This window comes from Chiroxiphia lanceolata, chromosome 6 (genome assembly GCF_009829145.1).
Source record: "Chiroxiphia lanceolata isolate bChiLan1 chromosome 6, bChiLan1.pri, whole genome shotgun sequence".
Classification (NCBI taxonomy): Eukaryota; Metazoa; Chordata; class Aves; order Passeriformes; family Pipridae; genus Chiroxiphia; species Chiroxiphia lanceolata.
Genome location: NC_045642.1, coordinates 33,418,031 through 33,434,800, shown reverse-complemented (window position 1 = coordinate 33,434,800; position 16,770 = coordinate 33,418,031).

The window sequence follows — 16,770 nt, the reverse complement described above, 5'->3', positions numbered from 1 at the left end:
TATTAGGCAGAGAATGAGAGGACTATTATGTAATGTTATCTAGTGTTAGATAAACCAGAAGATACTAAATATGACTGTTCCATATTATAGAAAATAGCTGGAAAGAGAAATAGTGATGCTGTCAGGGATGTGACAGGGACTTAAAAGTTCCTCAAGCAAAGCAGAAACTAATAAAGAACAAAAAGGGTACTTCTGATAAGTAAAATTTGTCGGTGCCTACCTAGAGATTTATTTATGAGTACACTAGCATTTTAAAAATCTTTTTATTCAGGACCTAAGAATGCTCTAGAAATGTTGGAGTTAGGAGGTTAGCCAGATTTTTTAGACCATGTTGATTACTGATGGGTCTGTGTTCTCAGCAAACAGTTCAGCCCTTAGAGATGGTAACAACAGGAGTGTTAGCTTGCAGACCAAGTGGAGCATGTTTCAGCCATGAACTGTGAAGTCAAAAAAAAAAAAAAAAAATAGAATGCTCCCAAGTTTTAGTCTAACATGCTTTCATTGTGAGGTTTTTTTCCTTCAAACAGTCAGGATTATAATCCCATTTCTCATTAGCTTTTTTCAAAGGACTTCTCTCTGTGAGGAGAAGCATGAAGTTGTTGAGAGGAATCTGTATTTGTGTATAAATTGTTACCCTGAAGTGAGGAATTATCTAGAATTGGCAACTTAAGGTGAGGTGGACTAAACATGCTTCCTTCTATATTTCCAAAAACAGAAAATTCTTGATTGTCTCCAGTTCAGCGTCAGAAACCTGAATCATTTGATCACGCAGATACAAGTATATTGCAAATTTTCCTAAGTGTCTGCAAGAATGAGAGGATTTAGGGGTCAAATCTGCTGATTTGCAAAGACTAGCAAAACTCTTTTGAAAGCAGTATTAGTTTCATATACACTGGTTGATGTTCTAAATATTGATTAGTACTGAGTGTTTGGCTGCATCACCATTACTTCTTGCCCTTTGCAATTAATCTAGCAGTGTTGGCAGCTCCAACCATTCAGAAGTCTTGACCAGCCACCCACAAATATTGGTACTGTTTTGGGAATTAAATTTACAGTACATTTGGAGGGTTATCTATGTTCTGGGATCAAATTTTCAAGAGTTCGTATTCTTAATCTATTCTGGCAACTAAGGCCTAACAAATTTGGATCAGAGTGAATGAAAGCCAAGAATCTTATTTAAGCCACAGTTTAGAGGATTCAACCTTTTAATAAACCATGAAATGAAAATTCTATTTTAGTGAAGTCCAGAAGGATTTTGGCACTAATGTCTCACTGGACAAGATCATCCATAGACCCATAAGAATTGTGAGGAATTTATAAAACTGGAAAAACTGACTGAAGGTAAGTTTGGCGTTAAAGGCAGGAATTAGTTGGTGTTCTCTGCAGTTTCTGTGACTTGGTTGTCTGCACTGAAGCATGGGGTTCTGTGATGTATCTCAGTGAATTACTAACAAAGACCAGAATTCTCATCTGGAGTAAACTCTAAAGAGAGCAACAAATTTACCAAGAGACGAGTGTGTTTTAGAGGGTGAATATATATATGTTGTTTAATACTAGCATGGGAAGATACTTTACCTTGTTTAAAGATTTGTAGTCAGGCAAGAGAATGACGTACCTAAATACCTGGCTTGCCCACAAGGTTCATCAAAGGGGGAACTACAGGTTTTAGGCATCTTAAGAAAGGGTACTGCAGTTGCCCAAAGCAGTGATTATAAGGAATCTGAAGACAAGAAGGAAGGACAGACACTTAAGAAGAGTCAGAAGGACTCAACACTACAGACTTGTTCTTTTGATTTCATAATGGATGAGACAGTAAGAGACAATGGTACTTTGTATTTTATGAAGTCAAAAAAGAGAACCAGCTGAAAAGGAAAATTATGGAAGCGAGAAGGCATCATTCACATATACATTCCACTGTCTCACATCAGGGTTGATGGTATTCTAATGCAACAGTACTCCTTGGTGACTCTAAGCATCCTGGATCAGAGCTTCAGAGATCCCCAGTACTTACCAATATCATCTCAATATCCCCAGTTTAGATCTTACATGCTCAACTGAAGCCATTGTTCCTTCTGATGCAATACTGCCCCTACCCCTTTACCAGCCTATTCAACATACTTCACAGTATTATTTTATACATCCTACATCTTTCTGAGTCTCTGATCTTTCCACATTAAACTCCTACTCTTTCCTGTCTATGGATTTCTGAACTTCCAATCCAACTTGTAAACCTTTTCCATTCTCCTAAATCTACCTCTCTAATTTACTCTGATCAAAATTCATCTGCAAAGAGATGTAGCATCATCTTGTGGAAGCAGAATGAGATTTGTTGTAGAAGTTTCGTAAAGCCAGTCATGGAGTGTAGGAATCAGAAATCTATCTCCGGAAAACTTTGTTGGAGCTAGGAAAGAAAAATCCCTAGCAAATACAGATGTATGGTAGTTATAGCTCAGAAATTATGGCTTTGTAACAAACCCTTCTTTTCAGCAAAAATTTAATCTATTTTAGTCCCTTTGCATACCCCCATAGTAAATAGTATGGTGATTTGAATACCATTGTCCAATAACTAGTATTGCTCCGCCTCCAAACATCAAAATGAATCTTGCTTCCCAGACCACACATCAGTCATGACCCATCCCCATCACTATGATAGCAGTTCAGATCCAAAGCATCGGAGTCATGGCTAACCCCCTAGGGGTTGGCTTTTAATAAGATGTGGGAAACCCACATTCTTTGATTTGAATTAAGGGTAGAAGGATTTTGAATATTCATACAGTAGATCCAGGGTTCCAGTCACTGGGAAGGCTGTTACAGTGTTCCTTGATTTGAGGAAAATTCTTGAAATCTCAAACATTTTAACAGGCTTAGAAAATTGTTTTCCACTCAATTCTAATTAGATCGTAGACTCAATGGCAATTGTAATAATTTCTGACTTTGAAAAATGTGATGTCTCATTGGTTTGAACAGTTAATCAATGATTGAATTCACTCGACATGTTTACTTAAGAAACCAGAAAACAGATGTTATGTCTCATTCATTTTGCTGTATGGGCTCAGAAAGGTAATTACTACCACAACTTGGAAATCCTGATCTCTGACAACAGAATTAAGTTTCTGTGAGCATATACCATGCATGATGAAAATTCCAGGAGTTGAGAGTTACACATTCAGGAGCTGGCCTAAGGGAACATTTCAGGACTTTTGAGATTCCTAAAGGGGTCAAAGATTATTTGCAGCTCTGGCCATTTAAGTGTTTCTTGTGAAATTTAGGGAAAAAAAAAAGTAAGAAAGCCCTTTCACATAGATTCAAAATGGAGATGATGTAAAAATTGGACAAAGAAAACATCCATGTGGTGTTAAGATAAATTATCAAAGATATTTCTAGATCTTTAACTGTCTTTATAATAGCTTTATGCTTATATAATCACTAATTTTACTTTCAAAATATGAGACTGGAGTTTACAATGGGCATCATGAACACAAAAGAACATAAAAATATAACAATTATTTCTATATATAAACTCTGTTCCTCAGCACATCTTATGACAAATGGTGTTAATGTAATATTAGTCAGGAAGGGTCTTTTGGAAAAAGGGAAAAGAAAATCTTGTTTGGAAGGGAATCTCCTTTGTTACATAGTTGAACTTATAAAAAAAATTATTAATTTGATGTCTATAGAAAAAAAACAGTGTTTATTAATGTTGATGTGAAAGAAATCTTTTGTCAGTCTAGATTCTTTATATGCAGCTTTAAAGGTTATTTAACTAGGTGATTTTTTAACATACTAGTTAATTTCAGTTCCTGCTTGACAATTCCAATGACGTATGAGACACAATAGCTGCTATGATTCTTTTCCTTTGCTGAGAACTTCTGAAAGAGGCTTGAAGAGGGAAAAAACTCATTTTTGGTACTCCAGTGAGTAGACCAGTTCAGTAAGAAATTGTTTTTACATAGTGGGTTTTTTAAGCATAAGTATGATCTAAACCATAACAGTAGTTATTTTCATTTGTATTGGAAGGAATTAAGAACCTAGGTAATCCACAGTAACTTAAAATGAGTTCCTGATTAAGCATCAAGTTTTCATTAAGTCAGCTACTGCTTAATCTTGTTTATGGAGACAGTCTTCTGAATCTGTTCAAACTCAAGTAAAAGGACATTGTGCAGAGTCTTAAGTCATTCTGAGAAGAGTAAACTCGAAGAATTACATCATGATACTTGGCAAATCCTATGACCTTCTTAACTCTTTCATTGCCTTAGGATATTTTATTTTCCTCCAGGAAAGTACATATAACTCCCTCACTTAGCTTATGATGAAATACCACTTCATTTATGCATATGGCACAGATAGAATTATAGCACAAGACAAGTGACCCCTGTCAGCCCTCCAAAGAAGAATTTGCTTTCAGAGAGGGAGTTGATGTACATCTGTCACGTGGTAAAACATTCCTTCCTGAGGATAGTAAGCCAGGAAAGGCTGCTGTACATAAAGTGGTCTGGAAATGTTCTTCAATTACTCTGCAGGCATTTCATTGTTTTATTTTATTCCATTGATGAAGATACATAAGATTAAAAGCTTACAATAAAAAAGCTAAAAATATTCAGTCCAGGGTCTAGTCAACAAGTTGTCAAAATGTTAATGTTGGCTTATATCACCATTACACTGAAATAGTACAGCCAGTGTAAGGGAGATTTTTTTTTTGTCAGGCATCTAATATATTAGATATCACTAAAACATAAAGAGCTGTTCAACAGAATGGGACAAAAAATAAATCATCTACCAGATTAATTTAGTCTTTTTTCTTACCGGTGCATTGATATTTATTATATAATGTTGCACACAGATTTAGGTGATAATCAAACAATTTCACAGATTTTATTTTAACTTTGTTAGTATCTCCATACTTAAATCACAATTTTCTGTAAATATTCATTGTTTACTATGTATATCATTTTACTTAGGTGTTAGTGATTGAAGTGGTACATTACTGGGTGGCAGTGCTCAAACATATCTGATTGAGGTTACCCCTGTTCCAGTCAGGTCCTGCAAAATTCTTACAAGAAATAATGTAAGTAAAAGTTAGCGTTGTAGGTGTTGTGTTAAGTGAATGTATTTTTTTTTTTTTTTAATTTTTTTTACTGCTAGAGAAGCCACACTGCAGGGATGGTGATTTTACAAGCTACTTCTCTTCATAAAAGCTCAGATTTGGAATTATAAAGAGGTTTATGTGGTAATTTTTGTGTTCTGACTGGCATTTGCTACAAATAAAGTGACTGGAGAAAACCAAAAGCAAGAGACTAAAGATTTTCCACGTAATTCCTTCCAGCCTAGGGAATATTCAATAAATTGGCCAGTAACCAGGAACTGTTACTCTAGTACCTTATGAAAATTTTACTAGTGCTTTGATACATTCAGTACCTACCTCTGTACCATATAATGCTGAAAGTTTTTGCACAACTGAGGTAAGCTCATCCCCTTTGCCATTGTGGTAAATGAACTCTTCCTGTAATCTACACTGACAAAATCAATCTTTTCCCAGTGTCAGTAGAAGACTGATATTTCTACAGTCTCTTCATTATTATCGCTTATTGCATATTTCCTGTCCCTCAGATCTATCAACTAAATTACTCGTATGAGGATTCACTCATGTGCCGGGATAGTTCCATCAGCTAATGCACTCTCAGGGAAACAGGAGGTGCTGCAGCACAAGGGTGCTCAATTGGATCTGGTGAGGACACGTAACCAGGGAAGGGCAGTAATAATCAGGTGGGAGCAGCCATATCTTTTTCTGGCCAAGGGATCAATCTAGAAGAGAACATGGTACAAGTTTCTCTGTCATTCTCATAAAGGCTAGGCTACACATGAAGTTGTGTAACTTCTACCACTTCCACAACAAAAATTCTGGCTCTTTAACTCAAACAAGAAAATGTCATCTCTTTTTCATTTAGAGATGCCTAGCTCAGGCAATACATGTGAACCAAACATGAACACTGTGAAATTAGCTGTGCTGTCTGTAGGCACTAAACTGCAACCTGTCATGAGCAGAAACAAACACTGAACCATTCAACTGCTGTCTGACAAGCACCCATAAAGTGATTGGTAGCACACAGGCTCGGTCTTCTGGAGTCTTGCTGGTCCTGCAGTTCCTCTTCAGCATTCCTCAGTATTGATTTCTAGGTGAAGCAGAAGAGTTTAACAGTATGAATTTGAGGGGTTTGGACCAAAATGTTTAAAAATTGGGTGGTGGTCTTTAAGTTACCAGAATAACTAGAGTTTATGGCACAGCATACAGAGAGTCACTGTTGTAGGGTATTTGGAAGGGGAGAACATCTGCTTCATTAAGATAATTCAATACTTTTCAATAAAAAGATACAACAAGAATTCATAAAGACAAAGATCTAGCAGACAAGGGATAACAAGGTAGTCTAAAGATCGAAATTCTGCAGTCATTAATTGATGGGCTATAAAGATTTTACCAGACATAGCATTAGAAAAAGAGAACTTGGATGTTGTAACTGAGAAGGAAGAGGACACAAGATGTTCCTGAGAATTTGGGATATTTGAGAGTGTCCTGTGAGATTATGTAAAATTCATGCAGGAATGTTTAGAGAAAGGGGACTGGGGAAAAACAGAGGGTGGAATAGACCAAAGGGGTATAAAAAGGGACTACCACATGTAAATCGCTGCTGCTTAGCACACTTGTCCAACTAAGCCCTGCACCTCATCCCTGCAGTCTGTCCTTTCCTATTATGAAACACTTTTTAGACTATCTCTCTGTTTAATCTCACTCTGTTCCCTGTGAGTGTGTGTGCACTGTAAGGGCTAAGTGGCAGATACTGGTGAAATAGACCTAAAAGCAGATTTGATGCCAGCAACTGGAGTCAGACCAGGTGTAGGTGCTCCTCACCTGCAGTGCCAGCAACTGGAACAAGTGGGGACCTCAGTGCCAAAGTTCAAGAAACATTTGGACAACACTTTTGGGCACATGGTGTGATTGTTGGGACTTTCCTGTGCAAGGCCAGTAGTTGGATTTCAATGATCCTTGTGGGTCCCATCCAGCTCAGGATATTCTGAGTCTATGATTCTAACTACTGGGATGGGAACAGTGTATCCCAAATGCCAGCTACTGTGGGAAACAACATGAGTGAATTGGCTTAGCAGCTGGGCTGAAGAAGACATCTCTTATCTGCAGAAACTGTAATCAAAAATCCTAGTCTTAAAGCTCGATCCTCTCTTAGATACTTAGAATTTGACATAATTAACTTGACTTTAAGATTAAAAACCAGGACACAAAAAATCAGAAATCCACAATAAAAAAAATTCTTGTAATTGCCATTGCAAGATATAAAAGGGAGATTTTTTTGAAGTGTTCATCATTTAAGGGAAGTAATATTTTTGGATATTTTTAAAGGATCATTAAAAAGGTACAATTCTAAAGCAATTAGATTTTGAAATTATTAGATCTTAAGGCAGGACAAAAGTATCATATATATGTGTGTACTGTCTTTATGGAAAAATATCTTGCTTTCAGAGAGATTAAATTAATAAAACAAAGGATTTCATTACATCTCTTCTTCAGTAATTTAACTAGAAATTTGGAGATTTTTTTTATTTTTTAAGAAAAGCCTATAAATATTGAAATATTAAATCTCTATTCAATACTTCTAAATATTGACTAATGAAATATTAAACCCAGGAAAATACAACTGTTTATATCATCACAGTGTTCCTTTGAATGAGATCATAGTATGTGTATCTACAAGGGCATTTATAAACCAACATGTAATACTTTGCAAGACCTGCTAATATATGGGACTTCCGGGACCTTTTTCAGATTTCAGCAACTGATTTTTTCACAGAGCCAAAAAGTGAAGAGGAGTTGTAATTTTTTTCTTTTCCCTCTTCCAGAAACATACCTGATAAATCTGGTGGTGGCTTTTCTTTTTTTACCCTCTGTTCAAATCAAACCTTAATTGCTCTGGCATCAAGGTCAGGTAACTTGGCTAGCTCTGAAAGATATCAGCTGTTTTTCTCATGCTTGCTGAACCTCTCTTAGACAAATTTTGCTCTGTTTTTTGTTTCAGTTTTATCGTGGAACATCGTGCTGCCATCTGGGAAGAAAAACACCATGGTACAGGAGCAGCTGGTGAACGAGAATGGCCAAATAAACATTGGCATTTACTCTGCCATTAGGTGAGATAAGAGGGTTGAGGCAATGCCAAAAGAGACAGTCCAAACTGCTGCCATTATCCTTCACTGTCCCCTTTCCCCTTATCTCTGTTTCAAAACATGGCTATTATTAATTTTAGAGAAGGGAAACCAAACCTAGCTATCAGGTGTTGGGCATACCCTTCTGAAGCCTGGAAAGCAGAGATACCCACAGTGAAAAGCATCTGAAGTGACTTGCAAATTGGCTGAGTGACTGGATACTTTTAATTCCCTGGAAAAATAACAAGAGTATTTCATATTTCTGTAACAATTCCTGTCTTAGGAGCTCAAAGCACTTTAGATGTAAATTGGTTTGAGAATTGGTAAGGAGATATTAACTTTATTTTCACAGGCAAGGAAGTTGAGGCACAAAGATTTGTTAGCTATGGATTAAGTATGGAGTTTGTGTTAATGCCAGGAAAATTTTGATTCTGAACTCCTTTGCATTTTTCCCTAGCAGCAGACCAATTTTCCTTCCAGAGACTTGAGGCCAGACCAGAAATTTAGGGAGGCTATGGACTCACCCAACCTTACCATCCAGAAATGCAAAACACAATTACAGAATCATAGAATATTATATTGGAAGTGACCTAAAGGATCATCTGGTCCAACCCTTCTTGGTAAAAGCACTATCCAGACAAGATGGCCCAATGCCTTGTCCAGCCTAATCTTAAAATGTTGGGGAATCCACCACTTCCCTTGAGAGATTATTCCAATGGCTTTTTGTTCTCCTTGTGAAAGGGAGACTCCATCTTCTTTGTATTCACCCTTTCAGTGAAAGGAACACAGTGACGAGGTCTATCCTAAACCTTCTTTTCTCAAGACTGAACAAATCCAGTTCTCTCTGCATTCCTCATATGGCAGGCTTCCCAGTCCTTGGATCATCTTTGTGGCCCTTCTCTGGACCCTGTCCACACCTTTCTTGCATAGTGGGGACAAAAACTGTATGCAACATTCCAGGTGTGGCCTGAAAAGCACTGAGTAGAATGGGATAGTGACTTCTTTATCTGTGCTAGTGATGCTGTTATTGTTGCTACCCAGCATCCGGTTGCCTTTCTTTGCTGTGGCAGCACCCTATTCACTCCAACTGAGCTTGTTGCCTACTAGGACCCCCAGGTACCTTTCCACAGCGCTGCTCCCCAGTCCAGTAGATCCCAGACTCTATAAAACTCCTGGATTTTGGTTTTTCCAGGTGCAAAAAACTTGCACTTTTCAGTGTTAAAATTCTTAAGGTTCTTGCTAGCCCACTCTTTCAGCCTATCCACGTCTTCTTGCAGGGTGGCTCTCCCACCCAGAATGTCTACTTCCCCACTCACAGAATCACAGAATCACTGAATACATCAAGTTGGAAGGGACAAATGATCAAGTCCGACTCCTGGCCCAGCACAGAACCCTCCCCAGAAGTCACACCATGTGCCTCAGAGCACATGTGTCTTGAACTCACAGGCTTGGTGTTTTGCTGGGAAGCCTTTTCCAGCACCCAAACGCCCTCTGGGTGAAGAACCTTCTAATATACAACCTAAACCTCCCCTGACACCACTTCAGTCATTCCCTCGGGTCCTGTCACTGGTCACCACAGGTAAGAGATCTGTGTCTGCCCCTCCTCTTCTCCTCATAAGGAAATTTTAGACTGCAATGAGGTCTCCACTCAGTCTCCTCTTTTCCAGGCTGCACAGACCAAGTGACCTCAGCTGCTCCTCATATGGCTTCCCCTCAAAGCCCTTCACCATCTTCATTGCTCTCCTTTGGACACTCTCTAAGAGCTTAATATCTTTCTTATATTGGAGTATCCAAAACTGCACACAATACTCAAGGGAGGCCACACTCTGCTGAGCAGAGTGGGACAATCCCCTCCCTTGAGCAGCTGGCAGTGCTTTGCCTGATGCCCCTCAGGATACAGTTGGCCCTCCTGGCTACAATTTGGTATCATTTTCAAAGTTCATATCACAGTACACTTGATTTCATCATCCAGGTCACTTATGAAACAGCATTGGCCCCAATATTGATCCCGGGGGACCCTACTCATGACAGGTTGCCACTTTGAAAAGGAGCTGTGTATCACCACCTTCTGGGTACTGGTTGCCAACCAGTTCCCCAGCCACCACACCAACCACTTGTCCAGACCATAACATATCAGTTTCTCTAAAAGGAGGCTGTGTAAGACTATATCAAAAGCCTTGGAAAAATCCAAATACACAGTGTCCACCACTTGACCACAATGACCACTCATCAACCATGCTAGTTACTTTGTTCTAGAATGCAATCAGGTTTGGCAAACAATATTTGCCCTTGGTGAATCCATACTGGTTTTCTCCAAATCACATACTTCATCTGACTTGTGATAGGCCCCAGAAGGATTTGTTCCATAACTTTCTCAGGGACTGATAGACCTGTTTCCTGGATTGTTCTTTAATCTCTGATGTAGGCTTGTATTCTTATTTATTTGCTGAAGAGCTGACTTATCATTTGGGGATTCCCTTTTTTTCAGACTCGTCAAGGTAGTGGACAGAGGAACTACATTCAACTATTCATGGCACAGACTTTCTAAAATATATAGGATTTTTAACTCATAGACACTGCGTATCAGTAAGTTTCTCCTTAAACATCAGGGTATGTGTGCTCAAGTTGCAGCTTGGAACAGCTGAGAATCTGTTTATATTTGGTACAGACTGGACATATACAGCCTTGCAGTCATTAACAGTGCCTAAAATTGCCTATCACTTAATAGTTCTGGGAAGTTTTACTTAAAATGCCACTCCTTATTTAATAATGAGCATGATTGGTTGTGAGACAAAAAGCCAGAAATTTGAAAGTGAGGAAAAGTAGTCTGCATGTTATCCAAAATTAAGGATGAATTATTCCTTATCATTATATCTGTTTTACTGTATCCATAAAGACAGTTGTCCGTGTGAGTTTGACTGCCAATAGTCTTTACTCACTTATGGTTGTTTGGAGGAGAGTTTAGTTATCTCAATCCACTTCCCAGCTGTCTTCCTCACAAAATCCCATATGGTGCTAGTAAGGCTAACATCATGATGTTAACATTGCCTTTCCTTTGCAAAAAACACCATTGCTAAGGTACACTAGTGAGGCCTTCTAGAGCAAGTAAAAAACAAATGACCCTAAAAGGCTTGCTCTGACATAATGTCTTTCACTGTAATAGAAGTATAAGCAAAGATTAGTCCAATCCCAAATCACTATGTTTTGCTTTCTTACATCTTCTATCCAACCGCAAAAGATCAAATAGCCACAATTCGTGAGCTTTTAATAGCAGGGAGAGCCATTATGAGCTCTGACCTCAGCAATAGCACACGTTACAAAACTTTACATTATTCATATGGACTGGAAGCAAAACCAGTCAGTTATTCAGTCATCAGGAAAGCTAAGGAAGCCTCGTTTCCTTACAGTCTGTACCACCTGTATACAATCCACCCCTTCTCAGCTCCTTGTGCTTCCCATGGCAGTTGTTCATCCCTTGCCCAATTCCTCTAGATCCTTCTGGGGGACTCTAATGGCCTCATCTATTAATGTTGATTCAAAGCTCGCTGTAAGTGTGTATGTTGTTTAGCTGTTGACACTGTAGAAGTCTACAATGGGCTGGATTCTGTCTGCTTTTCTCTCAGTGGAAGCACTGTTTTAGGTTCCTCTCCTCTACTGCTCTATTGATGATTAGGCCTTTACAAAGCCACTGGGAGAAGAAGCAAACCTTGCAGAGGAATGCAGTGTGTTGTCACATCAGCCTTATTTCTTTAGAAAGCTAAACTGCTTACCAAACACCAACAGCTTTGGGTGAAGTCACAGGCATGGAGAGCATGGACCCAACACCACAAGATGGGAACATCAGACAGTGTTTTTAAAGTGACCAACTTTAAAGTGACCAGTCCGAGAGACTTGTCCTACCTTTGCTATTATCCCAGTACAACTTCTGTACACCATGGAAAATGTTGATATTGCTAGCTCTTAGCTTTTCCAGCAAAAAGATTAACAAAAATCAACTAAACAAACAAACAAAAAACAAACAAACAAAAAGAAAACTTGAACAGTGAAAGATGCAAAAGACAATGAAATGTATTTTCAATTAATTTGTTTAAATTATAAAAATGCTTTAAACAACTTATTTGCCTCTCCCTATGAATTTCCAAAATCGGTGTTACAGATATTTTACAAGCCAAAAACTTCAAATCCAAACTGCCATGAGAAACACTTAAAACCTTAACAAACAAAAAAATATCAAAAACATGTGCCTGTGATTGAGGCAGTGCCATGTTCCAAGAGTAAACTCAGAATTATAGTAGGCTGATCTTTATGTGGGAACTACTCAAATAGTTATTATAATATCTTAAAAATATGTTCATTCCACATAACAGAGAACCCTTTAATGACACTCTGCTTTAGCAATGTGGCATGCTATAGCACTGTGAAAAGATATAATTTCAGGTCCTGAAAGTAACTTATCAGTTTAGTATTACACCTAGATTAATTAGCCTTAATAATGTTAATAATAAATATAATAAGTTTATGATAAATCTAGTCCTAATATTAACTAGTTTTCTATTGCCTTTCATACAAACAATTCAGTGCATCTTATGATAAAACTGTTTCTACTGTGGTTCTCTGGTGAGTCTGCAACCTGCTTTTCCCACTAATTTTTTATCACAACTCCAGCAATTAATCCCATGGACAGATTTTGTTAAGAAATATTAAACTCAGTTTTAGCTATTTTTAATCTAGAGATGTGATAAGAAAAAAAATTAAAGAGTCAGCACTGTGTAAAAGTGTCTCTCAGGGCCATAGCTTGTCAACAACTCATTTGGAAAAATAAAAGGCTGGCTTGCTCACTGTGAGATCAGAGAAGTCATTCTGGTGTGAAAGATCCTTTTAAAAATTATTCTTAAAAGTGTAGACTTGCAATGCAGCCAGTGTGGAGCAACTGGATTTGGTTTTCACTGTTCCTTTTTATTTCCTGAAGATAATCTCCACAGAGAAGGAAGGAATGGATGCAGCAGAGGAAGGAAATAATAATGATGGGGAACCAAACTAATATCTGTAAGTAAAATTACTTTTTTACAAAGAACAATACTGGTCTAACCTTCCACAGCTAAGGTCTTTGCCTTAGCTGGCTATTCAATCATGAAGATGTCACAACTGTGTATCTTCTTAGGCTGCTGCACACTGAGCACCTGTATACTGCCACCCAACTTGGTTTGGCCACAGTATTTCAGGTACCAGTAGCAGTGTAGCTATGGCAGCACAGAAATCATTGCAGAATGCAAAAGTATCACAGAATCAGAAAGTATGCCAAGCTGGAAGGGACCCACAGTGATCGAGTCCAACTCCTGGCCTTGCACAGGACCCTCCCCAGGAGTCATACCATGTGCCTCAGAGTATCATCCAAATGGATCTTGAACTCTGTCAGGCTTGGTGCTGTCACCACTTCCCTGGGAAGCCTTTTCCAGCACCAAAACAGCCTCTGGGTGAAGAACCTTCTTCTAATATCCAACCTAAACCTCCCATGACACAACTTCAGCCATTGCCTCGGGTCCTGTTACTGGTCACCACAGGTAAGAGATCAGTGTCTGCCCCTCTTCTTCGCCTCACAAGGAAGTTGCAGGCTGCAATGAGGTCTCCCACAGGTCTCCTCCGGGCTGAACAGACCAAGTGACCTCAGCTGCTCCTCATACGACTTCCCCTCAAAGCCCTTCACCATCTCTGTAGCCCTCCTCTGAATGCTCTCTAACAGCTTAGTATGTTTCTTATATTGTGGTACCCAAAACTGCTCACAATATTCAAGGTGAGGCCTCCAAATAAACTACATAAATATTCAGAAGTTTTCCTTCAGAAGAAGTGCATACTACTCAATCTTCTCAGTATCAAGCTAGGTAGTTTGAACTCAGTTTATATATGTCTTAAAATACATGTTTATATTGCCATAATGTATCCTGGCAGTAAGAACCGATGTGTAAGAACCGATATGCTTTTTGTCCACAAGATGTCATTGCAGTCTAAGGATTCTAGTGTACGTAGCCTCGTTTCAAGACGAAGCCACCAGCCGTCATTCTTACTGAGTAGACTGAGCAAATATCACTGCTAATAACTAATAAACAAACAACAAGGAAATTTAACAATAGCAATAATATAATAACAACGACGATGACTACAGATGGATCTTTCTGTTCCGCAGAAAGAACTTTGGTAACGATGCAAACCTCCGCTAAGTTCTTATGCCACACATCTCCTGCTTGTCCTAGTTGGACACCTGAAGGGGGCAGGAAGGAATACATCAGGATGTGGTGGTTAGGAATGCACATATGCCAGAAGGAGAAGCAAAGTTTGTTAACTTAGGCATTGTGCCTATTAGCTTGAATTCCCAAATGGGAGCTGCTCAACATCTGGCTTGCTCAGAGCGTGGGTGGAATGAGTCTATATGTATCAACAGCTGTCCATATTTACTGATACATTCAAGTACTAAAAAGGATTGGAATTAGACTTATGGAAATTCACACTGTTGCCTGTCTTTACTAAAACTTTAACTTTGCTGTGATTTACATGAACATATCATTGGAATAACATGAATGCATTCAAGTAAAATTAACTAGTTAAGAAACAGAGACTGTCCCTTCTGATTGTAAAGAAATACTGACGTCTTCAGATGATAGGCATTTGAGATATGTAGTTTTTACTGTGTTTTACTACCTTACACTTTTTTTATGTATCCTACAAACATAGCTGAAGATCAGAATATACCTGTCTGATACCTGAAGGCACAGATACAACCTAGATGGACTGGTGTAGTCCTTACTTGCCTTGTTTTAGAGTTAGTTTGGATGGTAAAAAGGGCCTACTTTAGAATGAATTTTGATGTATGTCAGCAAGACCTGAGAGCGTGGATTGATGTATCTGGAAAGGAAGATGCCAGGGTGGGTACTTCACTGGCATTCTTTCAGGGAAGAAGCAGCCAGCATCCATGAATGGGTTACAGTAATGCAATAACTGCTGCCAGTTTGTTAGAAGCCAGATTTTGCCAAATGCCTGTTCATTTTTTCCATAGACCTTTAATGTTTTCTTTTAAAAGAGGAGGATGGAAAATTAGTTGAATGTTATTTTTTAACAATAGAGAAGACAAACTTGCTCTTTCTTGAATATTTTAGAAAAATACATAGTTGGTTAATTTTAAGTAGTATAAATTACAATTCAAGCACTGTTATTTTCTCACATTTTAAGTAGGTGACTGATCCTGCTCCCTTCAACCTGTACAAATATTTCTGGAGTAAAATTAAAACAACATAAAATAAGTTTAAAATCAGTTTTATGTAATCTCTTTGATTATTAGGTGCCTAATACATGATGGTTTGATTCTACTTTCACTGGGATAAATCTGGGGTAAAATTCATTAATATTTCTTTTTCTACTAACCAGCAAAGAATGACAGGGAGGCTTTTTTTTTTTTTTTGGTCTAAAGTAAACTTTACCAACTGAATAGAAATAACAACAAATGTTTAAAAATTATCTGTATTTTATTATATAACTACATGGTCAATGAAAAGAGGAAAAGTCAGTATCCTTTCCTACAAGCATAAGTGATAGGAACTACAACTGGATGTGATACATAGTAAAATGCATCTCCTTTTTCCCACTTCAAAAAGATGGCATCTTCTAGGAACAGTTCAGAGGTAAAAAGGATGTTCACAAGACCTGGTGTCCTAAATGCCAGGCTCCCACCTGTAGGATCCGAGACCCCTTCAGGTGTTTGGCTACTTCTGGTGTTTAGCATAAGTCAAACATTCAATTGTTCTCTACAAGCTGGTAGTTGCAATATGTAAGCTATTATAAGGGGTGACAACCCAACTTTTATAAAGGGTAAAAATGTTATCTTCCGACTCTCCAATGTTTTGGTTTTGACTACTACACTTCTGTAACAGTGCTGCCTATGAATTCATACACCAGCTACCCCTTCCTGGCACTCTTTGGTTGTGCCAAAGGTTGTACCAAAGTCCAGAGGAAGTTCTTTTCTTTTGAGGTAAACTGGTAGAAAATCTGTTTTATACAACGCAATGGAAAATGAGCTGAACAAGTATTATGAACTATGAAATAGGAACTAAACTATTTTTCTTTTGACTGTTTGATAACATTTTAATCAGCAATGCATGAATCTCTCCTAACTAGGAACATCCTAAGATCCAGCTCTGAGAGTCTCTCTTTGTACTCTTTTTCGTCATCTCTCCCTCTTTCCCACTTGATGTCCAGGAATATTTCAGACAAACCATCACAATAGTAAATTATTCCTTTTGATTTTTTTCCCTGTTATTTTGATAGGTGATGAAATAACAGTATGCTGTCCTTTACAAAATTTTATCTTCAGTATGGGAGATAATGGGACAGTTAATCTTTTAGAGCTGTAGTTCCAGGCTTTAAGCAATACAGGCATTTCTGCATCTGTAATATTCCTTTCACATTTTGATGATCTTCATTAAAACCATAATTTTTGGAGGATTAATTTCTTCTTTAAGTGAAAGCTGAGTGTCTAAGTAGCAGTTAAAACAATGGGTTTTTTCCTCATTTCATAGA